This window comes from Quercus lobata, chromosome 11, assembly GCF_001633185.2.
Source record: "Quercus lobata isolate SW786 chromosome 11, ValleyOak3.0 Primary Assembly, whole genome shotgun sequence".
Classification (NCBI taxonomy): Eukaryota; Viridiplantae; Streptophyta; class Magnoliopsida; order Fagales; family Fagaceae; genus Quercus; species Quercus lobata.
Genome location: NC_044914.1, coordinates 37,458,885 through 37,478,328, shown reverse-complemented (window position 1 = coordinate 37,478,328; position 19,444 = coordinate 37,458,885).

The following is a 19,444-nucleotide window of genomic DNA, read 5'->3' as shown; positions in this document are numbered from 1 at the left end:
AAAAAAAATTAGTAAGATTAAGGAATGTACTATTAATGTGTTAATTGCAACTATTTACCTTAGAAAAATATAAATGATTTGAATATCCAACCTGAAAATATATATATATATATATATATATATATATTATTTATATATTTATATTAATTCAAGATTTATTTATAATATTTATTATAGTATCTAAAACTGTTGTCATAGTTATCAAATTAAAAGACTGGTTGGACGATGCAATGTATTGGCAAAGTAGAGGAGTTCAGCAAATTTTTTTAGAGAATTATCTCTTTTATGGGGGGTTTGAAAAGCTCAATTTTTTGAAAATTTTGTCCTAAAACTCTTTAGAGATTCATTTAGGTTAACAAGTTTTTACCCTAAAAAAGACACATGATGCTTAACGACAACAACAAAACATTAACCATAAATTGGATTATTTGAATTCAAGTATGAAAAAATATATTTATAAAAGAAAATATCAATAATTAGTATGATATTGTAATGTATTCTTCTCTATATTTCTCACATCAAAAGCTTTTCATTGGTTTGGTTACCAATTGAATATGAAATTATTAAAGAGCTTTATTACAGTAATTTACCCGGTGATAACATCATTCGTAATAAATTTTTTTTCACAAAAACTTTATAATTAAAATTACTCTACTCTTGGCGTAATGGTCACTCCAAAAGTATAAGTATTTGTGGGGTGTAGGGGGCAAAGGCCGGAATTTAAGTCTCCATGAGAGACCTTTACATTCATACACTTAGATTAGAATAGAGTAGAATTTTTATTTTGTATAAAAAAAATAATAAATAAATAAATAACACTTTTGAAAAATGTTATGTTCACAATATTTTCACAACAAATTCTAAATGACAAGCTATTGTTGACTGTTATCGATTGATCAAAAAGATATTTTAGTGATTGGTTTAAATTAGAATCAATGACAATTTACCACTTATAATTTGTTATCAAAATGTTGTTAAGGGAGCACTTCTCAAAACGTTTTAGAGTCTCTATTTTTTATATCATAAAAAAAAATTTACAGTCAAAACTCGACCATCCTAGTTCCTACTACAATCTCAAATGGATGGTAAATATCCAACAAAAAATTAAACAGCTCAATCCAATATTTGATTCTATAATTTACTGAGGTATCCAGTTATTTGGAGTAAAATTTGAGAATTTTTCTAAAATCCATGAAAATTTTCAATTCACTTAATAATGAAAGAGATCTCGGACATTTGCAGTAAAATTTGAGAATTTTTTCAAATCAAGTAATAATGAAATCTCGGCGGGATATGCTTTGTTTAGTTTCAGTCTGAAAAAATAGTTCCTTAAAAATGCAAAGCAGTTCTAGGCTTAAAAATTAAGAGCGAAATATACAACACATCTATTGATCTAATTTGATATTGGCTGGGGTTCCTATAGAGTATAGAGTTCTACTAAAAAAATTAAATAAAAATTGGAAAAAAGAAATTGGAAAAGCAAAACAAAAAAAACAAAATGACATGAGACATTCAAGTTAATTTTGGCACCCAACTGATACCATAATTAATCAAATGAGTCATTTTAAATTTTAATTATTTTATAAGAAAAGTTAATTAAACACATGATCGGTGAAACATAAGTGAAACACGAAAAATTGCACAAAAGATTTTTATTCATATTACAATATTATACTTCAACCCCGAAACTGAAATCCCATAACAAAGCAACTGATGAACCAGTTGCGTACGATATCGGTTATATATTAATGTTCTTTTTCCACGAAATTTCATTTTCCAAATTCCAAGTATCAAATCTAAACAAATCTCTTAGTTGGTTGGTTGGCTGTCGGAGAATTGTACGTGGACCATTTGTGATTACAATTTACAATTCATACGTACATGTTACCTATCAATATTTTGTGGATAGTTTTCTTTCTCTACCAATCCTAGTTATCTTGAAGTTAATGCAAATGGAAGCTTCCAGGAAGATTTTGTTACCTAATTGACAAGCTATCTAGAAAATTAGATTACTTGTTACTTGTTAATTATAGGTGGTGATTTTAAAACTTTAATCAATATAAACTTTATGTATTCATCTATTTTAATTAATTCTTTAATAGAAAAGATATTACCCTGAAATTTACATTTGTTATTTTTTAACTCCATTTTATACATATAAAGTTGTGATTTACAACTATGTTTTATGTCGGCTTTATTCCATGACAAAAAGTGTTGTAATTGCATTAATTTTGTTCCTTATATTTTGTGGGTTTTTATTGTATTGGGTTTAATATTAAGTTAGTGAAGAATTGAGCATGAAATGAAGAATCAGTGCAGTTTTGCGACTATTTCCCAAGAAGTTTGTGAGAAGAGTAACCCGCGAAAAGGGCACGTGAAAAGCACATGCTGGAAGCTGAAAAGTCAAGTGGCAGGCTACATTTGCGAGTGCTTCGCAAGACAAGCCATCTCACGGGGTATCCTCAAAAGTTTCTGCCTGGAGGATTTTAAGTGCGACTTTCTTACCCTTACCTATACTCTATATACCCTCATTACCCATAAAAGTAAAGGAGGCTATTCAGAGAGAAAAACTCTAGATAGGTTTTCTACAACACAATACACCCACCTTTTAGAGAAAGAGCTACTCATCCTTAGAGAGAAATCATTGTAGCCTCATCTCCTTCCCTCTCCCATTGTCATACCTTGAGAGTGGATTTGTACCCACACCTATTCAGAGTGTAGAGAGTGTTTTGGAGTTTGGGAAATTTTGGGAATTTGCCAAAAGAAGTTGGTGAGGCTTGGCGGATGCAATCAAGCATATTGCGAGATCTAGAAAGCTAGAGAAGACATGACTTCAAGAAGTCTGTTGGTAGCAGGAGTTTGGAGGGCTCAAGTACATGGGGTATACTAGGCTTGAAGGGTCTTTTGTTATTCGTGTACTCCAACTTTATTCTCTAGTGGATCGATTTCGACTTGGAAGATCGCGGAGAGGTTTTTCGCATAGTTCTTTGGTTTCCTCTTTGATAACACGTTTTAGTATTATCTTATGTTTGTATCTCTCTTTCCTTACTTCTGTGTTTTACATTTATTGTTTGCTATTCATGTTTATGCACTAGGGTAGTGTTATCAATTCATTGCGCTTATTTATTCTTGTTCCGCACTTTGTCTAAGTTAGAGTAAAAACAATCTAGCCATATTTTTTATTTGGGGGTCTAAACAAGCTCTTGTGTTTTAGCAAAAATCTAAGCTTTCAATTGGTATCAGAGCGGGTACACTTATTTTGGTTTCATTACCTAAGTATAATCCTTGACCCCTTGTGTTTATTGCCATGGATAGTGTTTTGTATGCTTCTATGGATGTTTTGGAAGTTGTTAAATGTAACATGCCATGTGTTTGTGAAAATGCCTCTATGAATGTTAATCCTCATAATTGTGATGACATGTTACATGAATCTATGCATGTTGTTGAAATTCCAAATGTCAAATTCTTGAAGACAAAGGTTAAGAAGTTTCATGAGAATTCGAGCAAGTTCATTTGTGAAAATGATGATTTGATTACTAAACTCAATGAACCCAACAAATTGGTTGAAAAGTATAAAAAACTTGTTGAACATTCTCTTGAAAAACTAAAGGAGTTTGAATATTTGAATGTAGACTTGGATGCTAAACTTATTTTGTCTAACAAACTTGTTTTGTCTAACAAACTTGTTGATGATCTTAAATGTGAAAATGAATCTCTTAAGATGCATGCCAAGTGTTTGATTACTGAACCTATTGCTAAAAATGAAGAAAATCTTTTTTGTAATCATGTTGTGTTACCCGATTTTATGCCTATTGTGAGTTCTACCTCTAAAGACATATCGGTGTACATTCCTTCACACAAAAGAAACCAAAAAGTGGAGAGAAAGGCTCTTAAGCCTAAGCCTTCGTTTAGGTCTAGTCCTAGGGATTTGAGTGAATCTAAATTTGTTCCTACTTGCCACCATTGCGGTGTGATCGGTCACATAAGACCTCAATGTTCCATGTTGAAGAAAGGACAAAACTATGTTGCTAGATCCCTCCCCAAAAAGCCTAGTGGACCTAAACACATTATTTTTTACCATTGTAGTGCCTTTGGTCATATAAGATCTCATTGCTCTAAGTTTCAAGCTCTTAAAAGAATCAAAAGAAAAGAGAAACTTGAGCTTTTTGGAAGTTGTGCTATGAAAGCAAAACCGGATTTGGGGGAAAATGGTAAGTTGTTGAAGAAAGTTTTTTATGTTCTTACCTCCTTGTCTATGTGCATCTCCGGTTCTCATTCTTTCAACCCTCGTCTCACTTCTCATGAGACACTCATTCCAAACAATCATTTCGTTTGGATGAGGAAGGGTTTCTATGGTTGAGCTTATGCTCTTTTGGTCCTTCATCTAATTCTTATGATCTTTGTAGGAATCTTCATGTATTAGATGCTTTATTATCATGCATTTGTGCATCATGCATCTATTTATATGCATTTTTGTTTTTGCAACTGATCTTACTTTTATACTTTTGTTTTGTGTGAGTAAAAAATCCAAAAACACATAAAAAGTGAAAAATTCAAAAAGTTTGATCGTATATGTTTGAGCACATATCACATGTGAGTTTAGCTTAGTACCTCCGTACTAATGGCGTAGTGCATTTACAAGCTTAGCTTTTTATATATGCACATTTTTTTTAAGTATGAGTGACATCTAGAAATCTACATTTAATTGTTGTAAATAGATCTTTGAGCTTGTCATGAATGATTGATCAATAGTCTTATTTGATCTTGATACATACGTAGACTTGTGCCTATATATCTCCTCACATTTTTTTTCTTTTTCAAAGAGCTCCACAAATGTCTATCTCTAAAAGGAGAAAAGAGTTGAAAAAGCCTTACTTCAAAAACTTGTTTGACTACGAAAAGGTGGAGCAAATATGTATTAAAGTGTATGATGCCAAAGCCAAAGGCTTATTCATCAAAAAATGTATCAAAAATATCATGACATCACTTCTCAAAAATTGAGATGTATAGATCAAAAAGTATGAAAAATGAAAGTCAAATGAAAAGCTTTCAATCAAATGTAAACACTTTGATAGGGCGTCATATATGTTCATTTCTACAAGTGAGATAGGTCACTTGACTTAATGCTAGTTGTGTATGACTTGATTGAATTGATCATTGAAGTTTCATTCTAGACTATGGACTAGTTCATACTTGATTCACACACACAACACACAAGAATAATATTCAACAAATGCCTATTTCATTTGTGTGATTGTATGTGTTCAAATGTGATGTGTGTCAACCATATGTGGACTAAACTAAAAAGATTTTTTTATCATTTTATTTGTATTTGGAAGTGTTTTTTTATCAATCTTTGTTTCTAGATTTTGTACCTACTTTGTTTTTCAATGTTTCAAACTTGTTTTTCAATGTTTCAAGCTTGTTTTTGTGTTGAAAAATAGGGATCAGAGTATTTTGCGAGTCTTTCATGAGTAGTTCACGACTTGGCTGCGAGTCGCAAAGCTAAAAAATGCATTTTTAGCATTTTTGGTCATCAAACAGAGACTTTCACAAGAGTCCCACGAGTAACTCGCGAGAAGGGCTTACCCGTGAAGTACCTGCGAAAATTTCTAGATCAGCTATTTTATGGGTATTTCATGAATTTTTGAACCAAAACTCCTCATATGTCTCTATTAGGACTCTATCCTCTCCAAACCCTCTTTTTCAAAGCTTTTACATCAAAACCCAACTAATTTCAAGTGTTTTTACATTCCATAAACATCTCTAAGGTAATCTTTAACACTTTTAATTGATTTTAATTCTTGTTTTTGGTGGGTTTTATGTTCATAGTTGAGATTTTCTCAAATAGGGGTTGGATTGAAAATATTTTTAAAAAGTTGTGGACATAACATTACAACATTATAATTTTAAAGCATTAGAATATAAATTCAAATTTAAAACTTTACTGACCAAAATTAAAAGCAAGCTTAGAGGATGAACTTTGTTTTTTTTTTTTTTTAATATCAAAATTCATTCACAAACTCATCTCTTATCTCTATTCTTTTTGCCACATCACAATCATCAAATCTAGGTTTCATGTTTATGACAATAGCAATATTGTATGATCCGAGTATCCTACCACTATATCAGGAAAAAAGAAAGAAATAAATAAAATCTTTGTAATAATAGGGTTAGAGACTGTTTGGTCAAATTTGTGAATTGCATTGTATTTTTTACGTGGGGTTTGTGCATCACACGTATACTCATTGATAGACCAAATAATTACACTCATCCAGAAGAGCCAGCCTGGACGAAGATGAAGCGCCATAAGAACAGCTATTCAATACCTCGATGGTTACAAGTCGACGAGGAGACCGTTGTAACCTCCATTAAGGCTATATTAAGCAGGCTTGAGACGTTACCAAAAAGGCCTTCAAGTCACCATTAAAGAAGGCCAATGGCTAGTAAGAAGAAGAGCCTATTTATGGACTCTACTAAACTCTAGACAAGATACACACTAATCATTTTACTCTCATTACAAGTTCTCTCTATTCTCTGAGCTCCATTCGCTGACTTCGCAGCCAACACCACACCAATGACCACCTGAAAGAGTTTCCTCTTTTACACTAATCCTGCAAGAACTTGGACGAGCTCATATTGGGAACCCTCTGGACGAACCCAACGACTGATGATCTCAACATCATCAATTTGGCGCCATTTGTAGGGACGACAAACTCAGACCATTGTTTGAAATCAAGTCCTGTTTGGTTCCAACATCTAGATGGAGTCCAATACACCACAAGACTCTGTAGCATTAGCTTTGCAAATCCAAACACTTACAGCTAGTGTGGAAGAACAAACCAAGCAAAACCAAGAAATGAGGTTACAACTACAACAGGTAGAAAATCATTCACCCATGAGGGTTGGAACTAACAGGAACAATGATGAAGACAACCATAGGAGAGATGACTATCGATGACCAAACTCTTTAGACAAAGTAAATTCAAATCTCCTTAAAAACATGAGGAAAGAGATGGATAATCCTAGCAAATGGCTCGTCAGTTCAGAAAAGATGAGGAGTTGGGGTCGTCATCAACACTCCCAAAGAAGAAATCCTCAAGTATGGAGTACAACTTCAATTCCCCGCCACCAACATGAAACAAAATACAAAACCACACTGACAAGACTCAGGAACAGGAGGGCCTTAGGAGCCAGGAACATACTCCTCAAAAGTGACTCCAAGCTGGTAATAGGGCAAACAAGAGGAGAGTACGAAGCGAAAAAAGGTAGGATGAAAAAATAACTCAAGGTAACAAACCAACTGGTCTAAGAATTCGACCAAGTGGACTTCACACAAGTCCCCTAGAGCCAGAACTTAGAAGTAGACGAGGTAGTAAGGCAAGCATCGTTTGAGGAAGGAATAGGTTTGCCCGATTTGAAAGTGGAAGTGCAAAGACATCCAAGTTTGGAAGAACTCCACACTTTCGCGATCCAAAACCAAAATGGTTGGATGAGTCAAATCCTCTCTTTCCTCCAAGATGGACACCTTCCAGTAGACAAAGACGAAGGTAGGAAGGTCAAGAAGCAAGCAGCTAGGTTCACAATCCTAAATGACACTCTATATAATAAGGGCTTCCATGCCCTACCTAAGGTGCATCGAGGAAGACGAAGCCAAATACATCTTGGAATAGGTCCACGAAGGAATCTGTGAAGACCACGCAGGCCCAAGGTCCCTGATTAGCAAAATTATCAAAACAGGTTACTATGGGCCCACCATGTAGAAGGACGCAAAGGAATACGTTGAAAGATGTGATAAATGCCAAAGGTTCGGAAACATTCAGCGTGTCCTCGGAGAAATGATAACAGCCATAACCTCCCCATGGCCCTTTGCTCAGTAGGGAATAGACATCATGGGCCCCCTACCCCAAGGTAAAAAATAGGTAAATTTTTGTTAGATGCAATTGATTATTTCGCTAAATGGGTGGAAGCAAAAGCTTTATCAACAATCACGGGGGCAAAGATCCAGAGCTTCTTGTGGAAAAATATAGTATGCAAATTCAGCATACCAAAGACGATCATATCAAACAATGGTCGTCAGTTCAATAGCCAAGAATTCAAGAGCTTTTGTTTAGGACTCGAGATCGAGAACCAATTCTCTTTACCAAGACACCCACAAGCCAACAGACAGACAAAAGTGACGAATCGAACATTGCTAAAAATCATCAAAGTTCAACTGGAGGGGGCAAAGGGTGCATGGCCAGATGAATTACCAAATGTCCTGTGGGCCTATAAAACCACCGCTAGAATCCCAACTAGAGAGACACCATTCAGGCTCACCTATGGCACTAAAGTAGTAATACCAATTGAGGTAGGAATCACGAGCATGAGAAGAGAATTATTTCAAGGAGGCAACAACGATGATTAGCTGAAGGTCAACCTGGACTGTCTATACAAAATGAGGGAAGAAGCGTCTAAGAAATTGGCCAAGTACCAACAAAAGATGACTGAATACTACAACAAGAGAGTAAAGCTCAAAAGACTCAACATAGGAGATCTCGTTCTACGCAGAATCACACCAACAACAAAGGACTCAGCACAAGGGAAGCTTGGACCAACATGGGAGGGGCCTTACAAGGTCATTCACTGCTCGAGACAAGGGAGCTACCACCTAGAATCGATGGATGAAAAAAGACTGCCATGTCCATGGAACATCAAGCATTTGAAAAGGTATCATCATTAAAGACGAATCATTGTTGTAATCATGAAAGTAATCTTTTCAGATGAAAATAAAGCAATAAAAGTATTATTCAGCGAATATTCTTGAAAATTGTGTATAAGTATGTGGTGACAAAGCCAAGTAATAAAATTTCTTAAATTGATGTAAATTACCTAAAAATGGCGAAGCGATAAAATTCCTTAACTGGATGTAAATCACTGATAAAGCCAAGTGATAAATTCCTTAAATAGATTTAAATCACCTAAAAATGGCTAAGTGGTAAAATTCCTTAACTGGAAGTAAATCGCTGACGAAGTCAAGTGATAAAATTCCTTAAATGGATATAAATCACCTAAAAATGGTTAAGTGATAAAATCCCTTAACTGGATGTAAATCATTGACGAAGCCAAGTGATAAAATTCCTTAAATGGGTATAAGTTACCTAAAAATGGCTAAGTAATGAAATTCCTTAAATGGATATTTATCATTAATGAAACCCAGTGGTAAAATTCATTTGTTTGTGCCTCACCCTCTTAATTATTTCACTCTCTAGCTAGCTAGTATCTTTTTTAAGTTGCAAATCATACTATGGGTTTCACAATTACACAAAGACTTATGCTAGTGCTACTAATTGCTTCCACAATGGCAGATAGCACAGCCAACAAAGGTTGGCAATTCGGGAATAGGCCTTACAGTGGCCCTTATCATCCCAATAATAAACAAACTTCCAACAGGATCAACGTCGGTGACTCCTACCACTGGAACTTTGGTTTTAACTATACTAATTAGGCTATCAAGCATGGCCCTTTCTACCTATACGACACTCTAGGTGAGCATACTTTGCTATGCTACTAGTTCTAAGTTTGAACTTCATCTCCACTCTATTTAATCATAAATTATCAATTTGGATCCTTAAGGAACAAGAAAAATGTGTGAATTTATTTTGTTTGGGTTAATTGCAGTTTTCAAATATGATCCCCCGACTCCAAAAACATTTCCTCACAGTGTGTGCTTGCTACCAAACCTCTAGAGCTTCATTAAATGTGACCTGAAAAATGCAAAAAAGGTAGGAAACACGACACAAGGAGCTGGGGAAGGCTTTGAGTTTGTGCTGAAAAGGTCATGGCAGCCTCACTACTTTGCTTGTGGTGAGCGTAATGGCTTTCATTGCATAAATGGAACCATGAAGTTCTTTGTGATACCAGAATTCCGCTAATATAGATAATTATTAGAGAATGTGCATGTAATGGGAAATTTTACTTGCTACTCTATCTTTTTACGTTTGTTGTTCTTTAGCAAATAATGAGAGTATTTTTTTAATATAAATTACAAAACAATACTCTAAACTATCACCCAATTTATGATGTGTCACCTAAATTTTGAAACTAAGCAATCAATCCTTCAACTTCACTTAAAATTACAAATAGCCTATATTATTATGATTATTATTATTATTATTTGATAGGACAAGAATGTATTGATCCCTTGTGATGAATTAATTGATTAATTAGCCAAGTTTATTAATTAATCAAATTAACGTGCAAAATGCGTGGTAGCACAAACAAATCACCAATTAACTAAAGTGCAACGGAAATTAAATTGACACGATGATTTGTTTACGAATGGGGAAAAACTATACGGAAAAAACCTCACTGGGTGATTTTATGGTCACCACTCCTGAGAATCCATTCTTATCAAAACAAGCAATTATAAGTAAAGAAATCTCAGTACCTTATACCAACCTATAGTTAAACTCTTACCCCAATACCCAATTGGACTTATTCTATACTGAAAATCTCTCATTTTCAATGCACGGCTCCTAGTACGTGACTAACCAATAGATACGCATCCCAATACGTGACTTGATCACCAACTTGAGAAAGATGTTGGCTGCAAAGTTCTTCAGCTCATCACACAATGGAGATCACGAAACTCCTTACTCACAAAACCCTAAGGTGTACAAACGCAGCAACTTCTTCAATAAAAAGATGAACTAGGGCAAATTCTGTCTCCGGTCACAATTTGCATGAACAAAACTTTGCTTCACACTCGCGCAACCTTTGACGGCCCTTAAAATAATCCTTATATATGTTTAGGGTTGTGAGAAAAGCCTAAACACATACTTACGAATTGGATGAAAATTAGCTCTGAAAAACTGTTTCATAAACTTCGATAGATAGCCATCTATCGAGATAGCTGTTGAGCAATGGGCTGAAACAGCTTTTAAACCTCAATAGATGATAGATGTCGAGTTAGCTATCGAACTTTAAAATCCAGCACTTCTTCACTTGTTTCTTGGACAAACTTGCATGGCTTTAACACTTGAACTTGAAACCTTGTTCCTTAAAGTATTAAACACATCCTAGATCTACCATATTACAAGTAAAGTGCGTTTTGTCAAAAGATTAGCCAATTACATAAAATATTGACACATGTTCCTAACATTGAATCACATATGTCCTAACATTATTATTAAATTAAAGGAGTTTAAAGGTGAGGAATTTTTAATATTATTTAAGGATTTAAATGAATTCAAGGGTTAGAAGGGAAGATAAGAGGCGATTTGACTGAAATTATTATAAATCACTAGGAGACTATTTGTAATTTTGAATAAATATTAAGGAATTGATTGCTCATTGTAAAGATTATGAGTCACATTCTAAATCGGGTGATTTTTTGTTTCTGTTTTTTCATTCCCTGTCTTTATAGACAATGTTATGAGTTTTGAATAATTGAGATGATAGAGAATAAATGAATCAGCTGTGACTGGGTATTCAAGTTCCACAAAGTTACCATCTTGCATCCTTGCTAGTCTTACTGTTATATTTACTATGAATTCTATTTATATACCAATATTAACTTATTTGATTTGATGATGATTACCACCAAAGAAGATATAAAAATGTAGTTTGAAGATGAGCTGATCAACTAACTACTTAAGGCCAATAGCTCGAGAGCACAGTATGGTTATGGATATGAATACGCGTATGATGTGACTATATGAGCATTTTTTGAAAAATTATAACATGATACAATGGTACAACACGGATATAACATAAGTACGATACTCCAAATAAAGTGTTCGTCCTTCATAGTCAATAGTTAGTAGGCAATAACAAATTACAAATACGATGACCCATGTTTTAGCCCAAAAGCTGTCATGTTTGGTTTAAACATTCGAAGTAATTAAAAATTAATTTTTAAAAAGATGTAGCATATATACAGACATTTACATTGTCCAACAAAAGATTGTCCCATAATTTTTTTTCCCTCATGTATATAGAAGAACAGAAAATATCACATACAATCATAACCATATTAAATGTTTATTTGCTATATAATTTTTATATTTGTATTAAAAAATATATGAATGAAGAAAAATTAGGGCAAGAAGGCTTAATTGGAGTTCATCCCACAATGAGGTGTTATATAGTAGGGTTGTTAGGAAGATAATATCTATGGGAAGATTGTGATTAAGGAGTTAATATAAAACATATAGGGATGCTACTTGACCAAAAAGTTTAAGATAATGAGTTTGAACCTAATTATGTTATATTAAGTTATTAGCCATTCACTCTTATTATTATTATCCAATGTTGGATTTCACTCTTATTAATACTATCTTCATCCCTCAAAAAAATAATACACACACACACTTTCCATTGCTTAGTGTGCCTTATCTTTTAAGTATAATCGAAATGAAATGAGCATTTCTAAAAATTCCTAAAGTGAGAATGTTAAAATATTCTCCGCATTTTTATTATGAGGTAAGAGAAGTACAGAACCAATAATTCATGTTTGTTAAACTAGAGTGATGTTCATCATTTAAATTCCAGGTAGACATCAGTTGGCATATTTGGGAGAGGATCACCTCCAGAATTAAAACCTCTAGTTTCCTCTCATTTTAAAATAAATGAGTGACACATGTATATAAAATGATCCAACGGTTAGCAAAATCCCAACAATTTCTCGTCTCTCTGTTGCCTCTCCCTTCACCATATGTGGAGCCAAACTGATCTACTAGACATCACCACCATTCAACCTAAGACTACCGCTGCCTTCACCACCTCCACAAAGCCTCTCCACCGTTGCCTCGCTGCTATCAAAACCATAGTCGTTGCACCATAGAGTCCGAGCCTCCCTTCAGATTTGTTAGTTTTTCTCAATCCTTTCATGAAACCAACACCATATATCTCTTCTTCAGCCTCCGATATGCAAAACCCAAGAGTCCAATCTCCATCTTCACCAACATACACTGCCACGAGCGGTGGCTGTCGATCCACACATCGTCACAATTTCTCCGTCGACTGGTGTTTCTCGAAACCAACGCCACGGTTCTCTTCGTTCGCCTCTGATATGTAAAACCCAAGAAGCCGGCCCCCATCTTCGATCTCATGTGCCTCCACACATGGCCTGATCTAAATTTGGCCGCCGATCCACTCACTGTCAAAGGTTGCCGTCAATGGCTACTCCGACTCCAATGAGATCATGCCTTCTTCTTGCACCTTTTTATCTTAAAAAAGGTTTCCTTTTGCATCTATTTTTTAAAAACACAAATTGCTAATTTTCTAGCTATTGGATCATTTTATTTACACATGTCACTCATCTATTTTAAAACTAAAGGAAATTCGGAGGTTTTTGAAAGTTCAAATAGTGTGTAAAACACTTATGAACGTTTAGACCCCCAATTTAAAATTACCAACACAAGCTTATAAACAAACAATATATGTGCGGAATATGAATATAAGCTAAACCCAAATTGGTAACACATTCTAAACCATAATTAATCACAATCACAACAGTAATTAAAAGGTAAAGAGAAAGAGAAGAAAGATGCAAACACAAAGATAGCACGGCGATGTGTTATCGAAAAGGAAACCGAAGTACTCGGCGAAAAACCTCTCCGCCGCCCTCCAAGCGGTCAATAATCCACTAGAGAATGAAGTTGGGATACATGAATAGCAGAAGACCCTCCAAGCCTAATCTATCCAGTGCACCTAAGCCCTCCAAGCTTCTTGCTCTAACAGGGTTATGCCCAACCTTGTCTTCTCTAGCTTTCCGAATCCTGCAATTGCCCATTGCATCAACCAGAATGAATTGGTCCCTTCTGAATTGCTTAAAATACCTCCTCACTGATATGGGTATGGTGAGATAAGGATTTGGCTAAATGTACCTCTCAAGAATATGTCAATGGAGAGGATGAAAGTAGAGGAATTTGGAGAATCAAAAGATGAAGATTGTGGATAAGTCAATCTTGTTTTTCTCTAGGGTTTCTCTCTCAAAATTCTCTCTGGAAGCTCTCTACATTTCATGGGTATAAGGGTATTTATAGTAGGGTGTATGAGGAATGCGAAAGGTCAGGTTTCAATCAAACAGGGCATTTTGGCAACTCAACCTCACGACTGGAACGAGTCGTGAGCTAGCTGCTTGGCTAGATTGGAAGTTTTGTCCTGTAATGCTACAGTTGACATGACCCTTCAACTCTCCTGCATGCTTCATACATGTGCCACCTTTAGCGACTCGCCAATCACGAGCCAGTCATAAGGCCTTTCTTGAGTGCACACATTTAAGTATTCTTCACACTCTCTCACACACTACCCTTACATAATTCCCACCTAAATGCAGGGTATCTAATTGCTAAATTACAAGAAAATTTGGCACGAAATAAAGCCAACACATGATGTAATACCTGGAAAAAAAAAAAAAAAAAAAAAAAAAAAAAAGGAAGGGTATTTAAGTAAATCTCTTGTGGGGTCAATTTGATAATTTATAATTATAAATAAGGTTGAAACCCTAACTATATAAAAGTTTATTATGTCAATTTATATGGGAGATGTTTTGAGAGAGGAGACTACCCAAAAATACTTGAGTAGAGAAAGTTTGACTGCACAATTAAGGTAAGAGCCTAAGAATCTCTTTCTTGTCAAATCTAAGCTTTATTTAGGATTAGAGTACTTTTTATGTGGGTATTTTGGCCAATAGTGAAGCTATTTAATCATTCAAGAGTTTTAGTGATGCAGATGAAGAAAAGTTTGGATTTATTTTCGGTAAACTAGACACTGTTACTACATTTTTTTTTTTTTTTTTTTTAATGTTTAGTAACTTAATCTTATCTATGCCTTTTGTTGCATTGAGCGGTGATAGAATTTTTAGGCTTCATGGGTCAGGTTTTTGCACAAGCCTTTATACCGAAGTGATGGGGTTAGGGAGCATGAGAAATCAAAAAGAATAGTAGCTAGTCTAGGCTTTGAGGCGTGACAAGTTATCAGTTATCGCATGTTAAAAAAAAAATAGAAAGGTGTTAACGTAATTGTGATCAGGTGGTGTTTTTTTTTTTTTTTATAAATTAACTTTTGACCCTATAGGTATTCTATAGTCTATAACCCTAGGAAACTATTTGTGGCAGAAAGTAAAGAAGATATATGATATGAATATCCCTAGGAAACTATTTGTGACAGAAAGTAAAGAATATATATGATATGAATATGTGGATTTTTGGTGTGAGATAAAAGTGGAGAATTATTGGATATTTTAGAAAATTTTCTTTTGGTCAAGTTCCTTGCAAGTTAATTTTAAAATTTTATTTTGGAGTAAATTGTATCTAAAAATTGTTTTAGGTGATATTTAAGGATTTTAGAGGAAGGATTAAGAAGAAATTCTTTTGTCGTATGCTAGTTAAGGTAAGTAACCTTATCCTAATTGGTTTTATTTTGCGTATTTTAACCACTGAAATTTGTTTACAGTTGTTACAATTTTATTTCTATTGTATTACTGATTTCAAGTAAAGATTTATCACAAATATATCTGATTACTGAATATATGATATATTTTATTTATTTGTTTTTAGCTATACAGATTCAAAGTAAAGAATAAAGAATTTTCACAAATACATATGAGCATTGAATATAAGATTTATTTTATTTAATTGATATTTTTTAGCTATATTCAATTAAAGTAAAGAATATAGAAATATCACAAATAGATTTGAGTATTGAATATATGATTATATATATATATATATATATATATGTACTTGAATAAGATATATTTTGTTAGAAACTATGATTTCATATATATGATTATTGACAATTTGACTATAAATTGATTCCAATACCCAAACCAATGGGGGTTATTCATTAGTACTCTGATGCCCAGTCACGGGGATATAGCGTGACCATAGTCATAAGATTGTTAAGAATATGAATTACGTTTGAGTATTTGAACCCTTTTGAGTCCTTAAAACTACATATGTAATTTTGGAAATGTTTGAGTATTTAACTAATTTGAGTCACTTAAACTACTTATGTATTTTTGGAACCTATTGTAAGTTATAACTTTTGATATATGGAAAACTGATTACTTTCTAAACCATCTATGATATATATTTGTAAGGTTAAAGTACGTGATCTATTTGCAACTTATTATTTTAAGACTATGAAACTTCTTAAGTTATTCTTGAAAACTCATAGTATATTATAACTTTTGAAAACTCATATTACATCTTATTACTTTACAGATCTATTGCTTGATAGAACTTATTAGGATTTTGGTTACTTATTGAGTTGTCACCTCACCCCTTTTTCCTCTCTAGTTTTCAGATTGTGAAGAATACCAAGTTTTGGGAGTTTTGACGTTATGTTGTGAGCAGAAAAAGAAGCTTAGTGATTTTGGGATTGGATGATCTTCTAATAGTTTTATATTTATTGGCCAATTGGCATTATGGACATGAGGTTTGGATTTTGTTCTTATTAAATTATTGGATCATAAAGAAATTGTTGAGATATTTTGGATTTATTTGATTTTAATTTTTGAGGATAAATTTTAGTTGTTAAGAAAGCCTTGCACACTTGTAGGGTGCTTACTTTATAAGCGTGCGGCAGTTGTCACGTGCCTATTTTTATAGTTGGGTTTAGGACATGACACATGATTGAATAAATTCAAATTTACAGTTTTAAAAGTGGATTTCATTCTCATTCTTAGATTTTGAATCATAAATTTGCACCTTCAAATATTGTGGAACACACATATATAGCAAAAGGAACCAAATTTTTGCTTTTAGAAGAAAAAAAAAATTAATTAATTTCCAAAGAAAAAATATTATATGATTAAAGGAATGTGTTGTTACATAAAACCGTCATCATAACATCACTCAATCGTATGATACTTGTTCTCTCAATAGCATGAAATATATATTATATAATCATTACTTACGTTTTTTCTTAAACACGTTTCTCAATCCGTTCTTTGTTTGGTAGTGTATTTTCTAGATTTGACTTTGTTTTGTTCTAATTTCATTCAACAGAAGAGACAACCAACGCTGATTTATATGATTTTTGTTGACCCCCTTTTAATTGAGGGAAGAATTATAAAATTCCTCCACTATCAACAACAACCCATTCATCAGTTCCTTTGAATTTTAGGTTAAAGAAAGTAAAAACGACCAAGAAAATGTTGGAGGGGAAATATACTTTCCATTGGTTAGTATGAGAGACACACGAGTTTACAAATCAGCCTATCTTTGTCTATTTCCTGAATTCATGTCCATTTGATGGATTTTTCTTGGACAAATTTGTAGAAATATAGCCAAAAAACTGATAGCTCAACCAATGGCCAAAATGGCAAAATACCCCTTTCGCCGAAACTTTTCAACAAAATGTCCCCTATCTGAAACTATTTAAGGATATGTCCCTGTTTTGAAACTTGATTTTTAGAAAATCAGGTTTCAATGAAAAACTTGATTTGCTGAAAATCGAGTTTCTTGAAAAAACCAGCATGGAACTCGAGTTCCATGCTTTTTTTTTTCTTTTTTTCTTTTTTTTTTTTTAAGTTTGATTGCCTATAATTCGATTTTTGCCAAATCGAGTTTTTCATTGAAACTTGATTTTTAGAAAATCGAGTTTAAAACAAAGGCATATCCCTAAATAGTTTCAAACATAGGGCATTTTGCTGGAAAGTTTCGATGAAAAGAGTACATATCCCCATTTTAGCCCTCAACCGACACCTCCAATTGTTCTCAACCGAGACAACAAGAGTTTAAATATTCTCATTTTTTTTATTAATAAAAAATGAGAAGCTTTTTTACCCAAAATATATATATATATATATATATATATATATATATATATATATGTGGGAGCTTTGGAAAAAATGAAAACATTTATCCAAACTTTCCATATTAAGCCCACCTAAGGAGTTCAGTCATTGACCAAGCACACAGAACACGCCCAAAATACATTAGTTTGGTAGTGGAAGTCCCCAATGTAATAGCGTCCGGAGACCCTACTCCCAAGTATTGTTGGACATGGCCTATGTAGGGAGCACGTGTTTTCTGTAGGGCTATACTGAATTCGTAATACAAATGTAGTCTTGACAACAACCAAATAAAATTGGAAGTTTGAACCTATCATCTCGTTTGTTTGTTTGATTATATACTTTTTTTTTATGAATGTTTGATTATATACATATATATATATATATATATATATATATATATATCTATTTTTTAGTATGCAAGAAAATGGTAAGATTGTGAGGCAAGTCACATCCTACCCAGCGAGACGCACTCTAGACACATATGATCCCATGGTCCCAGGTGTTAATTGTGATTTGGATCCAAGCATTAATAGCGAGGAGGATGAAGGACAAAGCTCAACCGCTAGGGGCCCGTTTGGTTATAGTGTTTAAAAATTGTTGTTTAAAAAGATGTGAAAATTATAGTTTAAAAAGTGTTATTAAAATACATATTTTTAGTGTTTATAAAACAAAAAAATGTGTTTGGTATCATGGTTTAAATTACATGTTTCAGTGTTCAAAAATATAAAATATGTGTTTGGTATGTGTGTGTTAGATGGTAAAAAAAAGCTGAACAAAGTACAAAATAAATATTTTTAAATCAACAAAGTACAAAATAAATATAAAATATTTTTTAAATGCTACTGGTTGCTGTCCCCCCTGTCTGTGTGGGTGAGAGAGTAGTTTTTGTTGACCGGTGGACCCATTCTTTCAAAAAGCTGACCGGTGGACCCATAATACTATTCAATCTAATTACGAAAGTGCCACTCAGCACTAGTTTTTGTTGTTTAAAATCAGTCTGAAGGTGATTTCAAAAACCATTGTTTTAAACATATGTTTTGAACAATATTTTTCAAACACCCCTATTCTGGAATGGTCTACCAAACATATTTTTTTTTATTTTTGAACAATAGTGTTCAGTGTTTAAACACTAAACAATATGTTTTGAAATCAATGACCAAACACCCTCTAGACCTCCCACATGGGGTTGTTTGATGCTTAATACTTAACTACTTGATAAGGTATATCATATGTTCAGTGGTTACATATACTGAATACATGTTCTTCTTCCTTCTTCTTCTTCTTTTCTTTTTTTTTTTTTTTTTTTTTTTTTTTTTTTGAGAAACATATCCTTTTTCCTAATTGCCAATTATTGAATTCAAGGCTTTTCATTTGTTTCTAGGTTCATTCCTCTTGTATTTTCCATATTTTTTTTTTCAAGAATATAATGCATTTATGAGGTTAAGGGTGTGACCTATGGTTTTAAAAACTGGACCGAACAGTTTAACCATAAACTGAATATATATAGGACCAGTCCCGTTAAATTAGTAGTTCAGTTGTGAAAATTGCTAGTTCAACTAGTAAAAATTAGAAACCGGACCCATTTTCAGTTCATTGATTGTACCAATATTTAAAACCATAGTGTGATCACTTATGTATAAAATGGTAAGGATA